Here is a 23,334-nt window from a genome sequence, read left to right as displayed (position 1 = left end):
TCACACACACTGGTTAAGGGAGTAACAGTCCACACACACTCTCTCTCTCTCTCTCTCTCTCTCTCTCTCTCTCTCTCTCTCTCTCTCTCTCTCTCTCTCTCTCTCTCTCTCTCTCTCTCTCTCTCTCTCTCTCTCTCTCTCTCTCTCTCTCTCTCTCTCTCTCTCTCTCTCTCTCTCTCTCTCTCTCTCTCTCTCTCTCTCTCTCTCTCTCTCTCTCTCTCTCTCTCTCTCTCTCTCTCTCTCTCTCTCTCTCTCTCTCTCTCTCTCTCTCTCTCTCTCTCTCTCTCTCTCTCTCTCTCTCTCTCTAGAGGTTGCGTCTGATTTGGATGCAGGTGGAACTTCATCAGTGCTTATTAATCCTTCTAGCCCTGAATACTCACTTAAACAAACCACATGTACACAATGGGCTTGGGCTGGCCACTGTGACAGGAGAGGTGGCGGGGGTGGATTTGATCTAAGGCATATATACAGGTGCTAAGAGCTTCACACACACACACGTATGCACCTACAGTACACAGTTCCCATTCCAAAGACCACACACACACACACACACACTGCATACACTAGCTGTACTACACCACTACGGATGCTCTTTCGTTTCACAGAAATGAAAGCCTATATATGTGCTCAAAGCACTGGGTGGATATGATAGGGCAGGCTCACTAACTGGTGAATCATAGACTGGGGGGAGGTTAATAGACAGATGGGCATGTATCGGTGGCTGCTAACCACAGCAAGGCTGCTCCAATCACGGCTCCCGTCCAGTAATGGAAGGCCCTAGTTAGCTTTGAGCCCCCCTGTTGCCGATGGGGCACATCTGGTCTAAGTTTTTCGGATTGGTCTTTCTAGGCAGCTGTCAGCCAGCGGTGGGATTGATGGGAGCCACGTTACCACCTCAAGCACGTCACTCACACATCTGTACAGCCAGGAGTAGCAGCTTGGTCAACAGGGGACATGACAGGCTGCCATCAGGTCATCATAGTCATAACAACAACATTCTATTTCTCACAACTCTACGGTGATTGTAATTCACACTGTGATATTGGTTTAGCTCAACCACCTTATTTCGATAAGCAAGTGTCATTTTTTCCCCCTGAGAAGCTAAGGAATGTAAGTGATAGAATAGAGGAGTCTGCCAATGTTGCCCAATAACATGGCTATAGGAGTGCAAATATTGTAAATATATACATAGGAACATGCATGCACGTAGAGAGAAACATACACGCACATAGAAGAACACACATACACAATCAACCACCAACACACACACATCCGCACACACACACACTCTCAGTGGTGGGGTGGGGGTTCAGCAGGGGCCTGCTGTCATCTCCAGTCAGGGAGTGAACGGTGAGCAGCTTGAGAGCGCGGCCAGGGCAGAGAGCAGGCCAGATACAGCGGGTTTGACCCACTAATTCAATGGGGGGGGGGGGGGGGGGGGGTTCAAACTGGTGATACACAAAGGGATTACCCTAGCCTGCACTGTCTTGATTTAATTTGTATTAGGCCCTGTCTTTGGGGGCAAACAGGTTTTTACAGAGAGAGGAACGCCAGGGCCACTGAAAACAACAACAACAACAACAACAGAAGGCCCGTCTCTCCGGTGCTCCCAAACCCCATGTCTCCATACTGCAGTCCTGGAGCCGCGTGGTCTGCTCCATACTGCAGGGAGGCAGGAGTCGCCAGGACACAATGTTCTGATGCCCCTAGCATGCCGGATAGCATCTTGTTTGCGGCTTGAATAGGTCTGCTGCCTGTGCTTTACCTCTTTGACATAATGAAATTGCTCGCCTGCCTTTAATACACACCTTGACTTCCTTGAAATGAAAAGCTCAAACCCTTTTGTTCTGCCATTGTAAACAACTTGTCGTAATTGTTGTTGACTTATCAGCTGAGCTGTCTGTGTGTAGGTGTGCGTGAGTGACATTGTGCGTGTGTGTGTAATTGCGCGTGTGTGCGTTTGTGTGCACTTACACTGCACACAAACATTCTCAGTGGTTATCAGATGAAAACATATCTTGGGGGTTGATGTTTATCCATTCTGATGCAGATTGGGTGAAGTTAGTCTTTGTCTCAATGCGGCAGCTATGGCAGGATAATGTAATTCATCTTATCCTTATTCATGGCTTCTGATTAACAGGCAATTTTATTCACTGCAGGCTGATGTAGTTTGATATCCTATAGCGGATAGAAGAAACATTCTGTTTACCCCGTAGATATCTAATGTGCTTTTATTTGTAATCTTGGGAATTAATTAAATGAAAAGGAGGTAGGAATCTGCACACAATATAATCATTTTACATTCCCCTTTGTCCACAACTGGCGAAGTCGACAGACGATGACTTACAATGTTAAGCAGAAGAGAGAGAAAAAATGATACTGTGGAGCTGAACTGCAGGCCTAGTAAAATGAAAAGTGAAAACCGAGCAGCCGGAGAGTAACAACAGAGAGTAGGCGGAGTATGTGGGCTATTCCAGTGAATAAGTAGACATCCTAGTGCCTGACCATCTACAATAGTGTGCTGTGAAAAATATGCCAATGCTGTGTAGCCATCTAGTCTGTTAAAACCCAAAGGCATGATGGTCTAAAAGCCTCCTTTATGTCTTCTCGCTCAGGTGACAGGCTCCATGAGAGCGAGCTAATGTACCATGCACTGGGAAAAGTTGTTTTATTACAAGGCAGATCTAAACAACATTAAAGGAAAGAGAGAAAAACCTTGGGAGAGCTACAAATGCATTTGGAGGGTCCTTCTGACAGGAAAAGAAAACACTGTCGGAGTTCCTTCATTCGAGACTATCAAGCGGCACTCAGAAAATAGATGCTTTTTCATCCTTCCCTGCTCCTATCGGAAGATATTACGGTGGGAAATGTCAAAGAAAGAAAGAGAAAAAAAGGGGAAGAGAAGAATTCTGGTTCTATTTTTTTGATCGCAAGTAGAATAATTGGGCCTCAGACTCTTTACATGAGTGGCACGCCAGCCAAAAGAGTGCTCCGACTGTCCCCGTTCATTCATGTGGGACGCTTTGAAAATACTGCTTCCTGCACTAACCTGCTCACTGTGAGATACAACAGATCTGTCACCTGCGGGAGGCGCTATTCTAACCCTATGTTGATGGGCAATTTCACAAATCTTTGAAAATGCCTCTTTCATTCCATCCCGTTCTTAAAACATCTATGGCGTGGTGGTGAGGTAGTAAAGATGAAAAAGACAACGATCTGACTCAGTAATAAGGTCATTAGAATGAGCATTACAAAACAATGTTTTCACATTCCCTCTCTGTGTCTGTCTCTCTCTCTCTCGTTATTTGGCAGTACATTTTCCCCTCATTTGCATCTAGTATTGTAATTCGTGTACCCAGGCTAATTCGGGCCCTATTACTAATAGCTAATAGCATGATCCTTATTGTTGTTCTAACTACCCATGTTAATGATTGTAACTCTAATTACTGTTGCTGTATTACCCAACTTAACCTATTCCGGGGTGTAGATCACCCGCATTGACGGCAGTTCCGTCCCAAATAGCACCCTATTCCCTTTATAGTGCAATACTTTTGATGGGTGCCGATAGGGCTATGTAAGGAATAGGGTGCCATTTTGGACTTAGACCATGACAAAGCCGGTGAGGAATCGCAGAATTGCCCCTTCGATCAAACCTAATTAGCAGTGTGGTTTACGAGAGAGAAAGAGAGACAGAAATGGTGTCACACCGTAAACAAGTATCCACACACAGGAGCACCTTCTATTTCTATCCCTCCCTCTATCCTCACCCAAGACCCAGAGGCTCTCAGGCTGTACCCACAAGGGATCCAGTCCAGCACCTCCTTCCCTCCCTCTCTTTCTCCCTAATGAGATGCATGATGGCTTCGCACTTTCAGAGCATCTAAAATAACACATCAGGTGGCAAGTGCTAGATTGGTGCCAATTCCCTTGGTAACTGTGTGACAGCCAGTCAGCCAACCAAAAAACAACACTTCATTAGCAAGGTAGTGAGACAAACAGGCTTAAATTGGAAGAAGACTGCTATCACTCCTATTCCTGCTCCATTTCCTTAAAACAACTCTTCTTTGTTCCTAGATAACACCCAGATCTGTGCGATAGCAACTTCACAGCAGCTATAGTTCACTGAATGTGCTGTGCTTATTAGTGTAGGCTGTAAAAGTAGAGAAATAACAAGATAAACTTTCTGCAAATGTGCTAATTTCAGAATGCTTTTTTGATCTTTTTGCCTCTGACATTGAAGTATTTACGCATTCCCATTTGGCTTAAATCCACATTTTCCTTTACATAAACACTCAGGCAGTCATGTCAAATCGAGTAACTAAGTGCATATGTTGAATGTGATTATAAAGGCGTAAACCGTACAGCTTAAACAGATCAGCTGGACACGCCATTCTGCTGCTAAATTTAACAGGTTTTTCTTACTGCTGTGCTTATTAGCGGCGTAAAATAACACATCACCACCTGGCACCCTCTTTTTTTAAATAGGGGAGAACAATTAAAAGAAAAACCTCAAAGCCATGAACAAAGAAGAAGATAGTCAAGGACCTCAGTTACCCGAGCCACAGACTGTTCACTCGGCTACCGTTTGACAGACTGAGACAGTACAGGTGCATCAGAGCTAAGACAGGGAGACTAAAAAACAGATTCTATTACCGGGCCATCAGACTGTTGAATAGCCAACACTATCCGTTTACCAGGTGATGCACACACACAAGCTATCACACACACACCTCATGCACACACGCTGTACACAGCCAATGCTGCTGTCCCATGTTAGAGAGATGTGAAACCACAGGACACTTCCTGTTTCACACTGTTTATTTAAATCATGTATTCTCAACATAGCTTATTCCAATACTTCTACTACTGTATATTGCATTTTAGTTACACTGTTTATACAGACTACACACATACACTGAGTTCTTGACATAGCTCGCTCAGTACAGTATCCACTGCTACATACTGTACCATTCTTAGTGTACATCCGTGTACATACGTATAGATTGCATTTAGATTACTGTTACAGTCCTATTTGGGTTGTTAATTGGATTCGTTCGAACATTTCTTGATAATTTTTAAATTTGTGTACTTGACTGACATTTTACTGCATTGTCAGGAGCCAGTAACATAAGCGTTTCACTGCACCTGCTATAACATCTGCTAAACTGCGCATGTGACCAATAAACTTTGATTGAAAAGTCATTTCTACAAGGAAAAAAAGTAAATGATCATATATTTTTTCTAGATCAATTGATTTCCTGAAAGGAAATGCAAAGTGTTTACAAAAAAAAAACAGCGGGTGTAAATATAGAGAAATAACAAGATAAACTGTCTGCAAATGTGCTCATTTCTGAATGCTGTTTTACCCTTTTTGCCTCTGACATTTAACTATTTATGCCTTCCCATTTGGGCTTAATACATCCATATTTGCCTTTTCATTAACGCTCAGGCAATCGTGTCCAATTGAGTTGCGAAAGTGCATGCGCTGAATGTGATTATAAAAGCATGAACCATACAGCTTAAACAGAACAGCTGGACACGCCACTCTGCTGCAAAATGGAACAGATTTGACTTGCTGCGTTAGTTGGGTGTGAGCATGCGTGGCCGTGTCTGTGTGCACGCGCGTGTGTTTACATGATTGTGCTTATATTAAAATCCATATACCTTTTTAAAAACTTCACAGGTAAAAAAAATATATATACAAAAAAAAATTGTGAATATCCCGATTATCGTTCATATTACTTGTCAGGTGGCATATTCGAGAAGACACAACAAATAAAACTGCCAACATTCTATGACGTCGCTATCTCTCACCCTATTTGAAAAGTCACTGTTAGAATGTTACATCCCAAATTTGTACCCTATTACCGATATAGTGCACTACTTTTAACCAGAGCTCTATGGGCCCTGGTAAAAGTAGTGCACTAAATAGGGTGTAATTTGGGAGGCATTCAAAGAGTTGAGGGAGGCAGTGATAAGCAGCCCCTTATCCGTTTAGAGACACCACCCGGTAATCCAGCCGAGGGGAAACTGCAGCTTTAAAAGACTTAGTCTGGATTAGGTCTAGTCCTTCCAAATTAAACCAAAAATCAGCTTTCTAGCCATTGCTCTTGCAAGTTGCTGCTTTCCCTTGATGGCCTTTGTCCCACCAACCAACCACAACAAGGAAATCGGAAAAAGGGTTAGGGTTAGGGCTATTATTAGAATATTAAGAATATTCAAATGATATTGTTCTGTTGTCTGACGCTGGCCAGGATAATTCTAAGGAACAAAAGAGTGATCAAATTAAGATCCAACATCTGTACATCAACCATGGCTGTGCAGTAGAAAAACAGCAAAAAGCAATGATTTGTAATTTATCTCTTCCCGCTGCTGGGGGAAAAAAGTGAGAGCAATGTGCAAAATCATTACTCATGCAACTTGTAAAAACCCTGGAGAACACAATGTCTTGACTCATGTCATGACATGCCCAAAATGTAATTATTAGAATCTGATGTGGCTCAGATTAAGACAGTTGTGAGAAAAACTACATGAACCCCCTTTCTCCTCAAATACATTACAGCTCTGTGTGTGTGTGTGTGTGTGTGTGTGTGTGTGTGTGTGTGTGTGTGTGTGTGTGTGTGTGTGTGTGTGTGTGTGTGTGTGTGTGTGTGTGTGTGTGTGTGTGTGTGTGTGTGTGTGTTTGTGTGTGCTATTAATGTCCCTGTCAGGCTGCTTTAGGATAATGATCCTTCAGTGTTAGTGGGTGTGATCAGAGCACCTGAACACAACTCCATGGTGACCCTTCTCCCATAAGGAATATTCAATCCCAGTTGTTATTACAGCAAGCGAAACAAGTCCCAATTTCCGCTGCCTCCACCATGGCGGCGCCACATCTTCCCCCACTCCTTCTCCCGTAAGGCAGGTCTGGCAACAGCTGGCGATCAGATAGGAGTAGGTGAGCTTAAGGCTCCTGCTGTAGGCACTACACTCAGAACACCCCAGAATGACCCAGCGTGTCAGAGCCCCGGTGCTTTCATACATTAACTAGGCCACTTGTGCAGCGGGATTTCAAACTTTGGACATGAGAGGAAACTAAAAGCTTTACTTCTATTGTGTTTCCACCAACACTGGCAGCTGGACCCACGAACATCGTTTTCTGACTGAGAAATGGTGGTATAGTGATGAACTCACAACCATAGCTACTATAATTATTAATTGTTTCTTTTGAGTGTTCAGCTAAGGGTATATAGCCCAATTTAATATACACCACCGTTCAAAGGTTTGGGGTCCCTTTTTTGTCCATTAAAATAACACCAAATTGATCAGAAATACAGTGTAGACATTGTTGATGTTGTAAATGACTATTGTAGCTGGAAACTACAGATATTTTTATGGAATATCTACATAGCTGTACAGAGGCCCATTATCAGCAACCTTCACTCCTGTGTCCCAATGGCACGATGTGTTAGCTAATCCAAGTTTATCATTTTAAAAGGATAATTGATCATTAGAAAACCCTTTTGCAATTATGTTAGCACAGCTGAAAACTACGATTCAAATATTTACACATGTTAAATTTGCTGAAAATTGACACAGAGGACATTTATTGTTTTGCTGAGTTTATATTTTATATTTTTATACATTTATATATTTATATTATATTTTATAAACTCAGCAAATAAATAAACGTCCTCTCATTGTCAACTGCGTTTATTTTCAGCAAACTTAACATATGTAAATATTTGTATAAACATGACAACTGAGACATAAACTGAACAAGTTCCACAGACATTTTTTTTTCTGAGATGAAATGTGTATATACTATATATTTACAGGCAGACATTCTTGTCTTTCCAAGTTGACTGCTATCAGTCAAACAAAGAAATGACTCCTCCGTCTCCCAGGAGTCTTGTCTTGTCTTGTCTTGTCTTGTCTTGTCTTGTCTTGTCTTGTCTTGTCTTGTCTTGTCTTGTCTTGTCTTGTCTTGTCTTGTCTTGTCTTGTCTTGTCTTGTCTTGTCTTGTCTTGTCTTGTCTTGTCTTGTCTTGTCTTGTCTTGTCTTGTCTTGTCCTGTCTTGTCCTGTCTTGTCTTGTCTTGTCTTGTCTTGTCTTGTCTTGTCTTGTCTTGTCTTGTCTTGTCTTGTCTTGTCTTGTCTTGTCTTGTCTTGTCTTGTCTTGTCCTGTCCTGTCCTGTCCTGTCTTGTCTGTCGCCTAATCCAAGCAAAACAAATCGGAGGGAAACAATCCCACCTGAATTGTTTTCAGGGAAAACCGGATAATCAAAATTCAAAACAGTTGAGTCACTGGAGATACCTATACCTATAACATCTGCATTCATCTTCATAAACTTCGTAGTCATCTGCTTTTTTAATGTAGTATAATATAGTATCCCAGACCCTACCAGTCAATGTACTACATCTATTATCTGAAGTCTCTTTATGGCCAGCAGAATAGAGGATTGCCTGCTCTGGGGCCTTCCAGGCATTATGAATACAAAAGCACTAGAGGCATTGTGACACATTAGGGGTCCCCCCATCTCTTTAGACAGGGGGACAAAAGGAGGGGAGGAGAGCGAAAGGGGAAAGAAAAGAAGGGAATGTGGGTAGGGGCAGGGGCAAGAGGAAGGGGAAGATGAGAAAGGGAGATAAAGCCCTGAGAAGTAAAGACAGAGGCATTGGCGACATGGGATGGAGAAAAGAGGGGAGTAAAGAGAGGAATGAGGGTAGGAGGAGGAAGGGGAGGAAATGAAAGAGAGGGTAGGGCAGGGGAAGATAAGAGACACACAAAAGAAAGAGATGAGACCCAGAGACACAAAGATAAAGAGGCATTGTGACGTGGGGTAAAGAGATGCATGTGGGGGTTAGCTCTGAAAGGCCTGTGAGTCCTATGGCCAGTCACAGCCCATTAACCCGGCGCGGGGAGAGAGTGCTACAGCTCATTACATGCTCTGACTCCTGTTCTGGGGATGAACAATGCACAATTACGCCGGCCTGCTGTTTCCACAGCCCTACCGCTGTCTGCCTCTGAGGCTACTGCTGTGGCTGTAGCATGCCAACAGGCTTCTGTGTTCATTAAACTACCCCTATAGCTACTAGCTATGCTATTGCTAAATCTATGAATAGGTATAAATGGCTTACTATGAAACGAGGGGAAGTATGGTGTACCATTCAAATAGATAATAAAGTAATACAACAAGGAATGTGCTGTGTTTTATCATGTGGTTTTTCATATGATTTCTTTAAATTTTCTTGGTCAGCTCGATCTTTAAAGATGCACTATGCAGAAATTGCTCCGCCATTTCCTGGTTGCCAAAATTCGAATAGTTTGCCTAATGGGAAGCATGGAAATAGCGCACATAGAACAGATCTACTGCTTCATAGACTTGCTTTCAATGAGAATGACAGAAACTCCCATTTCTATGTGATTTTGGTCTGGTCACCCAAAAAGCTACATATTTCAGCTTTAATAGATATCAAATTCAGGCATTAAAGTAAGATGACATGTGAGGAGTAAATGTGAGCCTAATTCCTTTATTTTCAATTGACTTAGGGAATGGACAGCCAAATGACATCTATCTCTTATTATATGCAGATTCAATGACATTAACATGGGCCCAGTCATGCTTAAAGTGCATGACTATAATATAACGATGCAGATAATTGATCACGTTATCCACTACAGTGCTATTTTCCTAGCACTGCCGAGAATAACAAGACAAAAAATCAATTTCACCAGCAAATTGGTTCATCTCTCTCTCTTTTTTTATCCTGTACCATCCAACAATTACGCATGCAGAAGTTGACATTTAATCGGATGGTGGGAAATGCTAACTAACTAGCATCCTCCTCCCTACTTCCTCTTTGTTTTAGGTCATTCTCTACTAGTTGTCTGAGTTGGATGCCTGGAAAAATAGTGTTTTCAATTACCCTCCTTCACAATGAGCATTGTTGTGTTCTCACCACGGCCCTCCCCCATCACTCTAGCCACCACACAGTATCACCACTTCAAGCTGAGGTTGTGAGAAACCTTGTCAGCCAGCGCAGTGGGAAGTCTGGTGGTGTAACTAGCAATTCAGCTAAGAGTGTGGGACCCCGAAAGAAGAGCCACATGTAGTTATGCATCCATTTTAATTAATACCTTTCCTACTCCTGCATTTTGGACTAAATACATTTTTTGTGCACTCGAATAATAGCGGTCATTATATAAAGTCTAAATTAACTACGCTTTTCCACGATGGGAACGGTTAGGTTTTGTTGTTCCTCACACTTTGGTAGAGAATTTACAAAGATTTCCCCAAAGAGGACTCAGAGCCTGTAAGTCCCTTGTCAGTCTTATCACTAACAGGGACAAACATATTGGAGGGATGGCTACGTCCCCAAATCCCAAACAAAACACCCATCACTCAATATTTGTCCGCCTATATTATGAGGGGCAGTTTAGCTAGCAAGATATCTTAGCTAGCTCCATTGCTACACTCTTCCTACCCCATGCGTTCTATAATACATACACTATATATACACATGTGGAAACCCATTCAAGTTAGTGGTTTCAGCCATTTCAGCCACACCCATTACTGACAGGTATACACAGTGCATTCTGAAAGTATTCAGACCCCACATTTTGTTACGTTAGAGCCCTGTTCTAAAATGGATTCAATTGTTTTTTCCCCTCATCAATCTACACACAATAACCCAGAATGACAAAGCAAAAAACAAAATATCACATGTACATAAGTATCCAGACCCTTTACTCAGTACTTTGTTGAAGCCTTCTTGGGTATGAAGCTTGGCACACCTGTATTTGGGGTGTTCTTCTCTGCAGATCCTCTCAAGCTCCGTCATGTTGGATGGGGAGCGTTGCTGCACAGCTATTTTCAGGTCTCTCCAGAGATGTTCGATCGGGTTCAAGTCCGGGCTCTGGCTGTGCCACTCAACGACATTCTGTGAGACTTGTCCCGAAGCCACTCCTATGTTGTCTTGGCTGTGTGCTTAGGGTTGTCCTGTTGGAAAGAGAACCTTCGCCCCAGTCTGAGGTCCTGAGTGATCTGGCTCAGGTTTTCATCAAGGATCTCTCTGTACTTTGCTCCGTTCATCTTTGCCTCGATCCTGACTAGTCTCCCAGTCTATGCCACTGAAAAACATCCTCACAGCATGATGCTGCCACCACCATGCTTTACCGTAGGGATGGTGCCAGGTTTCCTCCAAACCGGATGCTTGGAATTCAGGCCAAATAGTTCAATATTGGTTTCATCAGACCAGAGAATTTTGTTTCTCATGGTCTTAGTCTTTCGACGACTTTTGGTAAACTTCAAGCGGGCTAAGGAGTGGCTTCGTCTGACCCTTCGACCATAAAGACCTGATTGGTGGAGTGCTGCAGAGATTGGGTTCCTTCTGGAAGATTGTCCCATCTCCACAGAGGAACTCTGTAGCTCTGTCAGAGTGATCATTGGGTTCTTGGTCACCTCCCTGACCAAGGCCCTTCACCCCCGATTGCTCAGTTTGACCGGGTGGCCAGCTCTAGGATGAGTCTTGGTGGTTCCAAACTTCTTCCATTTAAGAATGATGGAAGCCACTGTGTTCTTGGGGACCTTCAATGCTGCAGAAATGTTTTGGAACACTTCCCCAGATCTGTGGCTCGACACAATCCTGTCTAGGATCTCTACGGACAGTTCCTTCGACATCATGGCTTGGTTTTTGCTCTGACATGCACTGTCAACTGTGGTGCCTCTCTAAATCATGTCCAATCAACTGAATTTACCACAGGTGGACTCCAATCAAGTTGTAGAAATAGCTCAAGGATGATCAATGGAAACAGGATGGACATGAGCTCAATTTCGAGTCTCATACAAAGGGTCTGAATACTTATGTAAATAAGGTATTTCTGTTTTTTATGTTTAATACATTTCCAAACCTTTCTAAAAGCCTGTTTTCGCTTTGTCATTTTGGGCTATTGTGTGTATATACCTGAGGATGTTTTTTTAATTTAATCCATTATAGAATAAGGCTGTAATGTAACAAAATGTGGAAAAAGTCAAGGGGTCTGAATACTTTCTGAATGCACTGTTTAATCGAGCACACATACATGCAATATCCATAGACAAACACTGGCAGTAGAATGGCCTTACTGATGAGCTCAGTGACTTTCAACGTGGCACCGTCATAGGATGCCACCAACAAGTCAGTTCGTCAAATTTCTACTCTGCTAGAGCTGCCCCGGGTCAACTTTAAGTGCTGTTTTTGATACGTGGAAACGTCTAGGAGCAACAACGGTTAAGCTGCGAAGTGGTAAGCCACACAAGCACACAGAAGGGGAATGCTGAGTGCTGAAGCACGTAGCGTGTAAAGCGTTGGCTGGAGTGGTGTAAAGCTCACCGCCATTGAACTATAGAGCAGTGGAAACACATTTTCTGGAGTGATGAATCACGCTTCGTCATCTAGCAGTCCGACGGACAAATCAGGGTTTGGCAGATGGCAGGAGAACGCTACTTGCCCTAATGCATATTGCCAACTATTAAAGTTTGGTGGAGGAGGAATAATTGTCTGGGGCTGTTTTTCATGGTTCGGGCAAGGCCCCTTGGTTCCAGTGAAGGGAAATCTTAATACTACAGAATACAATGACATTCTAGATGATTCTGTGCTTCCAAATTTGTGGCAACTGTTTGGGGAAGGCCCTTTCCTGTTTCAACATGACAATGCCCCGTGCACAAAGCGAGGTCCATACAGAAATGGTTTGTCAAGATCGGTGTGGAAGAACTTGACTGGCCTGCACGGATCCCTGACCTCATCCCAATCAAATACCTTTGGGATGAATTGGAACACTGACTTTGAGCCAGGCCTAATTGCCCTACATCAGTGCCCGACCTCACTAATGCTCTTGTGGCTGAATGGAAGCAAGTCCCTGGAATTATGTTCCCACATCTAGTGGAAAGCCTACCCAAAAGAGTGGAGGCTATTATAGCAGCAAATGGGGGACCGACTCCATATTAATGCCCATGATTTTGGAATGAGATCAACGAGCAGGTGTCCACATACCTTGATTTCAACTGAGTGTAAGCTACTATGTGAAAGTCCATAGCCTTTCCTCCCTAACCCATGGCATTAACAAGTGGTTTAGCTTGTGTCGAAGAATGTAGGCCGACCTTTCCTATCCCATTAATTGAACTGCAGGCGTAAAAAAGGAAGCTGGCAGCCAAATCTGTGTTAATGAGAGAAGAGGCTAAGAGAGGCAAAAATAATTTAATGAAGTTATTTTTTCCTCCCTCTCTCCTGCAGCGTTAGACACCAAACACTTCTTCCCTGAGACCAGTGGTATTTTATTAGGTGTTCTTCCGCAGCCACCTTCCTTTGAATCATTTCCCACCAAAGGCAGTAAGAAAACTCACATATGAATTGTGTATGATATGAAAAAAGTGTGTTATGTTTCTTGCAACCCTCAGGGATGGTTTCCAAAGGCTTGTCTTAAAAATTAGAGGAGATGTGAAGCCTTCTGTTTATTGGACTTCTCTCATACCGACAGGCATCCACAGGAGATGCTACACTTAAAATCTCACCTAAGATTAAGATGAGAGTAGCCCTTTCCTGCAGGCAAATGACCCAGTGGCCTCATGGGTGGAATGTTATTAATATTTCATATAAAGGTTTTGATATATTTCAGTCTCTTGTGATGTATATAAAGTGTAATATTGGGAACTCAAAATTGAATACATTTCAGCTCTATGACATGTTACAGGTGTCTTCTTTCTTCTAAGGCCATAACCATGTGTCTGAGGTATATACTTTTGTTTCAAAGTAGATTTGTTTAAGATTACCAAGACACACTCTGTGTGACCCTGATTTAGCCCACTGCAGTAAAAGGTTTTAAAAGATACAACGATGCTTGTAGGAAGATAAACATGTCTATATTATTTAAGATATTTAATGCATATGGATTTGTGCAAATCATCTTCTTTTTTTCTAACCGTGGCAAACTGTGTTGGAATACCTTGCCCGGTTCCATGCAAGACATAGTGGGCTGTATATCTTTGATTGCCCACTATTGACATAGTACCTCAATGACCTTCAACATCAATGTACCTCAAACTGCCAATATTACCAACATTGAATGCAGTAGGCCTACAGATGCAGAATACATATGCTGAAATGTATTGTTCCATAACAGACAGTAGAATAGAGTGAAAATGATAGAGTTGGATCTGCTAAATCAATGTACCTTAAAACGGCTAACATTACTGACAGTTAGTGGTAGTACAGATCCCTGACTAAACATGCTCAAAGGTATAAATCCACAACGTACGTAAAGTACAAATGCTGGAGGTATAGGCCAGGGTGGACGCAAACCGAGTGTGGCATATTTGTGTCACAGGCTTTAATTTAAAAAATAAAATAAAACAGTGGTTGGAGGAAAGTCCTTTAAATGGGTAATTACGTCCGAGGCTCGGCATCGCTGGAAGGGCTTAACAAGGTGCATAATGATGTCCCCCCTTCCCCGGGGATAAACCTCACCCTTCTCTCGCCCTTTCTCTCTGTCCATTTCACTCACTCCATTTATTTGTGGTGGTTTCGGTCTCGCCTCTCATTTACCCCTCTACAACCTTCAGTCCAGACCCAAGGTCATTATCTCCTTATTGCCTTTCTGGGATCTATGAAAAAGCTTGGCTGGTTTATGTTGCTAACGTACGGCTCGTAATGCTCTGATTCCATTGTGAAACTAATTTGGTTTGCGCACAAAATGTGCTTTGTTGTCAGCAATGGATCACGGGTTGGATCACAGTAAGTATAAGTTCAGCTTTAATTGAGAAGTGTAATATATTTCACATTGCTTTGGATTTATAAGTGAGGTTGTTGTTTTTGTTCTGTGGGTTACGACTGCTGGATGATGCATTGAAAAGTGAGAAAGTGATTCAATAGGTGAATTGCATTTTGGAATGTGTGGTAGGATGTATCATTATATTAGTGCATATTATTTTGTTTTACAAGGGGGGGGGGGGGGGTGCTCAAAGCACATTAGTGCTTACCTCTTCGTACTGTCTACCATCTAAGGTTTACAGTTTGGACTGCCATTGCTGCCAGGCAAATTGTACATGTGCTAAAATAAACATTTTGGTGAATGACTACAGTATTTTCATGTACAATGCACAACTTCATGGAGGTGCTTGATATGGATATTTTCTTTAGCAGACGTAGTGCATGCTGAACCAACACTAAAAGGGAGCCATTTTCTTTCCCTCCTGCTCTATAGTTTCATTTGGGTTATATTTTGAACAAAGGATGGGGCTTTCAGTATAATAACTGTATCTGTACTTCACAATAGAATTACATTTCAGAGGGAAGAAGAGAAAGAGTGTTTTGGAGTCAGACTAATACAGGTTATGGAAAATCGTTCGGGGTCCTATAAATAGACTTACAGATAAAGCTGAGGTTCTCTCTCTTTCTCTGTCTCCCTCCCTCTTTGGAGACTGTGTTGCTCTCTCTGTCTTCTTTCCTCCCTCCTCTCATCATAATTCCAGCCTTTTTCCGTGTCCACAGTTTCCCTGGCCTTGATGCACCCGACAGAGGGGCTGCTCAGCCATCACATGTGGTTACAGGCGGGCTTCAGTGACATGCATATGACAGGCCCTCTCACTCAAGTACTGTATGTTTTGACACCTCAGCTGTTGCCTGCACCCCCCAATCCTGAGAAGAGGGCAGCAGCCTGGGGCTTGAGGAGGCTACCATTGGCTGCTAATGTTACATATTTATTGTACATCCTCTACATACAAAGCAAGGAATAGTGTTTCAGGGGCAAGGCTATATATATATATATATATATATACACTGAACTGGCATTGGCTTGTCAATCATGTTGACCTGAACCGTACTGTGCTGGCATGGATGTTTTCTTTTCACATTGTTATTTGCAGCAAGTTGCCAGGAATTATGGTGGATGCGCAACCAGGCCAGTCCAGTACAGGTCAACTTGGCTATGTAGTAGGAACAGGGTAGGCCTATCCCTGGGAATTAAAGCATCCCATGGGTTAATGTTACTCATCCATAAAGGCTCAAGTGCAACCCATTTCAGTGTTCATCAGAGCATAATTTCAGTCACCGAAAATTAAATGGCCCGACGTGGCTATTGGTTGACACATATACAGTACCACTCAAATGTTTGGACACACCTACTCATTCAAAAGATTTTTTTTATTTTTACTATTTTCTACATTGCTTAATGTTAGCTAGCTAACATTAGGCTATAAATAGTCAAGCAAATGTCTCTGAGATGCGAAAAATAAGATCATAAATGTAACGTTAGCTAGCGAGCCAGCCATCTAATGTTAGCTAGCTAACAGTACACTTTAACTTGAAATGAAACCATTTTCTGTCAAAATTAGAAGCGTGTAATATCTGAAAATTTAACTAGCTAGACTATCTTACCCATATACATCATGGATGGATGTGTCTCCTGTCGGATGCTATGGTTTCTCTTAGTTTGAAGATGTAATCCGGAGACAGGTCAATCAGGAACATTTCAAGAACTTTGAACGTTTATTTGCGTGCAGTAGCAAAAACCATCAAGCGCGTGATGAAACTGGCTCTCATGAGGACCACCACAGGAAAAGAAGACCCAGAGGTACCTCTGTTGGAGAGGATACATTCATTAGAGTTAACTGCATCTCAACATCAACTGTTCAGAGGAGACTGCTTGAATCAGGCCTTCAAGGTCAAATTTCTGCAAAGAAACCACTACTAAAGGACACCAATAAGAAGAAGAGACTTACTTGGGCCAAGAAACACGAGCGATCAACATTAGACCGGTGGAAATCTGTCATTTTGGTCTGATGAGTCCAAATTTTAGATTATTGGTTCCAACCGCCATTTCTTTTTGAGACGCAGAGTAGGTGAACGGATGATCTCCGCATGTGTGTTACCCAACGTGAAGAATGGAGGAGGTGGTGTGATGGTGCTTTGCTGGTGACACTGTCGTGATTTATTTAAAATTTAAGGCACACTTACCCAGCATGGCTACCACAGCATTCTGCAGGGATACGCCATCCCATCTGGTTCGTGCTTAAATGGACTATAATTTGTTTTTCAACAAGACAATGACCCAAAACACACCTCCATGCTGTGTAAGGTCTATTTGACCAAAAGGAGAGTGATGGAGTGCTGCATCAGATGACCTGGAATCCACAATCGCCCGACCTCAACCCAATTGAGATGGTTTGGGATAAGTTGTGCCGCAGAGTGAAGGAAAAACAGCCAACAACTGCTCAGCATATGTGGGAATTCCTTCAAGACTGTTCGAAAAGCATTCGAACAGCATTCCAGCATTCCAGAAACTGGTTGAGAGAATACCAAGCGCGTGCTAAGCTGTCACCGTGGCAAAGGGTGGCTACTTTGAAGAATCTAAAATCTCAAATATATTTTGAGTTGTTTAACACGTTTTTGGTTACGTCAAAGTGTTGATGTCTTCACTATTATTCTACAATGTATAAAATAGTGAAAATAAAGAAAAACCCTTGAATGAGTAGGTGTGTCCATACTGTACATGACTGTGCATTAATGTTGAAACATTTGTTTGTTTCGCTGACTGACTAACTGACTGTCAGACTGACTGATGGTTTTGCAAGAGCGTTCCCAAATCCATGGCTCACTCACAAATCAAACCTTTCTCGCTATAATTCCTGCGCTCATCTGCCAGTTACTCAATCAGGGGCTTCAGATAAGATGCTTCACTCTCTCGTATCCCTCTGAAGAGGAGACATTAAAGCACGCAAAGGTTCGCCCCCAACTCCTTCAACAGATAAAACACACTAGCATTTCAACATTTCAAGTTCAAGCAGCCAAGAATCCGTCAGTTGCCACTCTGTAAAATCTTTGTTTCGCTTTTTCACCACCTGATTATTCTCTTTTCTTCTTCCTGAGCTTCGAAAATCCCCTTTTGAAATTGTTTAAATGGTACTCCCTCATCAGAGCTTTTTCCTGGAGCCTGACTGAGATTTCTTCTCAGCATAAAGCCCCTCAACGAGACAGCATGCTTTGACCTTTACTTTATCGTATGGATTTAGGGATGATTAATTGGATTAGCCTGATGAAATTTAGAGAAATACAAAAGCCCTAGTCTGTTGCCTCGATGTGAGTCATAGAAAATGTACAATTCTGTAGTTCGCAACATATTATCCCGCCATATGTGTTGTCACATGTATTAGTCAGTGGCTTAAAGAGGAAGGCAACCAGATTAGAGAAGACAGACATTTTTCTCAGAAAAAACTAAGTGAGATGGAAGGAGGGAAACAGGGGGCTTGGATCGTCCAATTACAATAGAAACATCACAAGATCAAAGACTAAATGTAGAGCGGCCTGAGTTTGTGTTGTGCCAGTCAAACCAGACCCAACACTCTAGTAAAAGGCAATAGGTCAGGCACAATCTGATTAGCAATAGCTCAAGATTATGATCAAGACTGCTAACTGAAATTAGCACACTGACTAAGTAGCATTTGATCCAGCATCCAAGCCTGAATATCCAGAGACACGACAATGTGCTTGGAATTGAGTTTTTTATCTTGATTCCTCTATGGTTTTCATCGGTAATGTAATTATATTTTTTATGGCAGAGCTGCAGTCTTTGTCTGTGTCTCAAATGACACCCTAATTCCTTTAAAGTTCACAACTTCTGACCAGGGCACATAGGCCTCTGGTCAAAAGTAGTGCACTGTATAGGCACGGATGGGGGGGGGGGGGTGATTGGCAGGCACAGCAGATGTGAAGTATGTGTTGACAGCACGACATCTACTTTGCATCCTCAATGTGGCATGTTGGAATGTGTTCTGTGCATATTGTCCTGATGTGAAGTGATTGCATGGGGGGGTGGGATGATGTTCAGGCATGTAGAATATGGAACCCAGTACCGCTCTCCATCACCTCTCTTGCAGCAATATCAACATGTAGGCAATTTCAAGCTATCTTAGAAAACAGTTAGTGATTAACAAATTGCTGTAGCTAGCAACCTTGGTTTTGTTTACAGCATGGAGATCTGCTGTTGACTGTGAGAGGAACAAATTCAAGACAGTAACAGAAATGCCTTTGGTTTTGCCAAATGCTCCAAGTGCCTAAACTCGTCACACTGCAGAAAGCCCGAAATTGAACTGTACGACATGTGCCATTTGCTTACAATAGCTAGTTATGTAGCCATCTTTCAGGTAACAGAATGGGAGCATCTGGATGTGATTTTACCTCAATTGGCAATGAACTAAACTTGGCAAAAAATATCTGCTTACAGTTTCTCCACAGAAAGTCTCACACTTTAACAGCACAAAGACTGCCTCCCTTTTTTCTATTTCATTGAACACCATAATGAAACCCAATAAAATAAAAAATATGCAATCTGTTTCCCGCATAAGGATGAGCGTAAACTGAATCAATACCAGAGATAAGTTATTTTTTTCCCTGAACATATTCATTATCTGGAATCACAGGTGGAGATATAATAAAGCCACAGTAGTACACATTACCCATTCAAAAACACGTTATAGCCAAAGGACATTCCTTTACTGTCTAATTTACTGTCTAATTGTCTCCCCCACCAACTGATCTGCTACAATTAAGCCATGGAAGAAGAAGAAATTAAACCAGCGACCTATAGTCTTTTAATCTGCAACCACAACCACAGGCAGGTCAACCATCTCTCAGCTGGTAATACATAGGTTATTCCTGTTTAACTACCATTTTACCATGTAGTTTCTTAGTACACCTAGCTTGAAATAAAGCACTGTTAAAAATCTCTCTCTCTCTGAAGTAGGATAATACAACCAATGTCAACAAGCCTTAGTTTCTCTAATGACCTGGTTCACTAACTACTTCTCAGATAGAGTTCAGTGTGTCAAATCGGAGAGGGCCTGTTGTCCGGAACTCTGGCAGCCTCTATGGGGATGCCACAGGGTTCAATTCTCTGGCTGACTCTTTTCTCTGTATATATCAATGATGTCGCTCTTGCTGAGGGTGATTCTTTGATCCCTGATGCCGTTCTTTGGACACTGTGTTAACTAACCTCCAAACGAGCTTCAACGTCATACAACACTCCATCTGTGACCTCCAACTGCTCTTAAATGCATGCTCTTCAACCGATTGCTGCCTGCCCAGCATCACCACTCTGGACAGTTCTGAATTAGAATATGTGAACAGCAATAAATACCTAGGTGTCTGGCTAGACTGTAAACTCTCCTTCCAGACTCACATTAAGCATCTCCAATCCAAAGCCTCCTTCACTCATGCTGCCATCCTACCAATCCTTGACTTCGGCGATGTCATTTACAAATTAGCCTCCAACACTCTACTCAACAAATTGGATGCAGTCTATCACAGTGCCATCTGTTTTGTCACCAAAGCCCCATATACTACCCACCACTGCGACCTGTTTTCTCACGTTGGCTGGTCCTCGCTATATATTTGTCACCAAACCCACTGGCTCCAGGTCCTCTATCAGTCTTTGCTAGGTATAGCTCCGACTTATCTCAGCTCACTGGTCAACTTAGCAATACCCACACTTAGCACGTGCTCCAGTAGGTATATTTCACATCCCCAAAGCCAACACCTAATTTGGCCGCCTTTCCTTCCAGTTCTCTGCTGTCAATGACTGGAACGAATTGCAAAAATCACTGAAGTTGGAGACTAATATCTCCCTCACTAACTTTCAGTGTCAGCTGTCAAAGCAGCTTACCGATCACTGCAGCTGTACACAGCCCATCTGTAAATAGTTTATCCAATCAACTACCTACCTCATCCCCATATTTGTTTTTGTTTTTCTGCTCTTCTGCACACCAGTATTTCTTCTTTCACATCTTCATCTGCACATATATCACTCCAGTGTAAATTGCTAAATTGTAATTACTTCAACACTATTGGCCTATTTATTGCCTTACCTCCTTACTTCATTTTCACACACTGTATACAGATTTTACTATTGTGTTATTGACTGTACGTTTGTTTATCCCATGTGTAACTCTGTGTCGTTGTTTTTGTCGCACTGCTTTGCTTTATCTTGGCCAGGTGGCAGTTGTAAATGAGAACTTGTTCTCAACTGGCCTACCTGGTTAAATAAAGGTGGAAAAATACAAAACGACCTAATACATGTACTGGGTGCTGATGAGACCCATATACCTGAACACCAATAACACAAATCCGATAACATTAATGAATCTCATAAAATCAAATCCTCATTATTACATATGAAGTCTTTCACTCTCCTGTTTTCGATTATTCGTTTTTTTATCTTATTCAATTCCTAATGCCATTATTCCATGTGGCTCGGCTTAGAGTTCATACAATAAGTTGGAAATAAACAAATATGATGCCCTAGTGTAAAACTGTAAAACGGTGGTTGACTCACAGATGATTACAGGAGCGCCCTCAGGCCAGGGTGAAGACAAACGTTTTTGAGGATAAAGCATGAACCTCACTAATCACAAAAGTGCCCCTGTGTCCTAGCTAGACCTCGTGAAAATGTGGACTTGTGGAGTCAAGTGGGTTTGCTCACCGTGACAGAGCTATTATTGGTCATTTCACAGATGCACTGTTTGTTTGCGGTCTACATTAATGGCTATGCAATTGCAATTGACAACACTTTTTGTAATTTAACAGCAATGTGTGAATATTTAGCTACTGTCTTCTAAATGTCAGAATGGAGAATAAATATTTGGCTTTAGCTGCAGCCTGCTTGAGGGGGAGAATGCAAACACACACAGATACATGAACATACTCCCTCCCGCCTCTCTCTCTCTCTCTTTCTTCACCCAGCTCATCTATCCTTTTTCCTCTTTCCCTCTTTCCCGCTCTCCCATTGACTAACAATCAGCATCTCCTCTCTCCGTCTGTCCACAGGAAATATGCACAGGGTCGCGGTCAAAGGGATGTTTGTCAACGTCATGTGGAACGCGGAGCTGCGACAGAGCTTGCATGTTAAGCAAACCTTCTGCCTTTATCAAGCCGATCACAAACGGAAAAAAAAAATGTAAAAATGTGGTGGAGCCCAGACACCTGGCATTAAGACACTCTCCCTCCCTCCTTTCCTCCATCCCCTAACCCATCCCTATCAGACACCTCCAAGCTTTGCATATCAGAACCTCAGACCTTTATTTGTCTCCCTCTCTTCTCTTTTTCATTAACATAAACAAATAAAGGCCTCTCTAATCCCCCAGAAAATGTGATTTTTTATTGGATGCTTTAAGCCTTCAAGACAGGCTACTCCACCTGGATTTTACAACCACACAGTCATTTCTTTGTGCCTGCCGGACTGAAGTTTTTTCCTGTGTTTTGCTCATGGAGAGGTCTGTGACCTGAATGCTACCTGCGGGTACATAAAGGCCTGGGCACGGCATGGTGGCATGCACTTGTTCGACCCTACCAGGACATCTCTTTCTCTCCTTCTTCCTCTCACTCACCCTCTATCTGGCTCCATCCGTCCCAGACAGTCTGCAGTAAATCAGTGTGGCTGTAAGTGGGGCCTCATCGACCCCGCGGGATCCGATAGGAGCTCAGATCCTCAGTGGATCAGCCAATCAATGGCTCAATAACTGTTCTTATGTTTCTGGTTTTGATTTTAGGCTTTTCCACACTTCTTCTCACTGAATGTCAAACGAAGATTGGAGTCATCAAATATGTGATGGCTGGGGTTGCTTTATTTGGGACTGAACAGGATTGTGAGAACCCCCTACCCCACTGAGGGCCATAGAAGTAGGTCAAGCTAGAGAGGATGTCCAAGGAATCCAATAGACTATGGCATAGAGGCAAAAATCTATACTCTAAAGACCAGCTAGTCTGTGTACACTCTTGTCAGTTTAAATAGCCCACTCGAGCGAGGCCTTTGCTGTCATCAGCCATACATCGCTACGTCAATACAATCAACCCTATGCATAGTGAGTTGACTATAGCTCTATAATAGCTGGCTGCGTGGGGTGCAAAGCTGCAACCTTGGCCTTGACTGCATGACTAACACTGGAGCCTATTGGGCCGTTCGCACTGTTTGCACATGGAGCATTTAAGCAATGATTATTCTTTCTTCTACCACATGTGGTGGAGCTGATTAGCAGGGTCAATGCGTCTGGCAGGTGTTCAAACTCCTGTTCTTTTGCAATAGCTCAGCTCACAAAAAAAAAAGGCAGGTAGGTGGAAGCCAAATAATCCATTTTGTCAGGCCTCCAAATTCGCGCTTGGCACGGCTCGCTCTCATCCACAGGTCAATCCCTGTACCTGGGTAAACCTCTGACATGCATTTGATTTATTTCTCTCAAATGCAGCTACTAACACACAAGACCACACATGGCGGATCAGATTCTATTTCAAACGAGTAGGAAATGTACTGTTACACTGAGGTTATAGAAGTA

At 42.6% G+C, this 23,334-nt stretch overlaps 1 protein-coding gene across 10 annotated transcripts in view; it reads right to left on the bottom strand.

Moving 5' to 3' along the window:
- Window positions 1–23,334, bottom strand: part of LOC110505190 (protocadherin-19) — a 77,834-nt gene that overhangs the window by 46,866 nt on the left and 7,634 nt on the right. The gene's annotated exons all lie outside the window — the stretch shown is intronic.

This window comes from Oncorhynchus mykiss, chromosome 25 (assembly GCF_057628025.1).
Source record: "Oncorhynchus mykiss isolate SJ-2025 chromosome 25, ASM5762802v1, whole genome shotgun sequence".
In the NCBI taxonomy this organism is placed as follows: Eukaryota; Metazoa; Chordata; class Actinopteri; order Salmoniformes; family Salmonidae; genus Oncorhynchus; species Oncorhynchus mykiss.
Note: the sequence above shows the minus strand (reverse complement) of the source record. Positions and strands in the feature narration are given on the sequence as shown.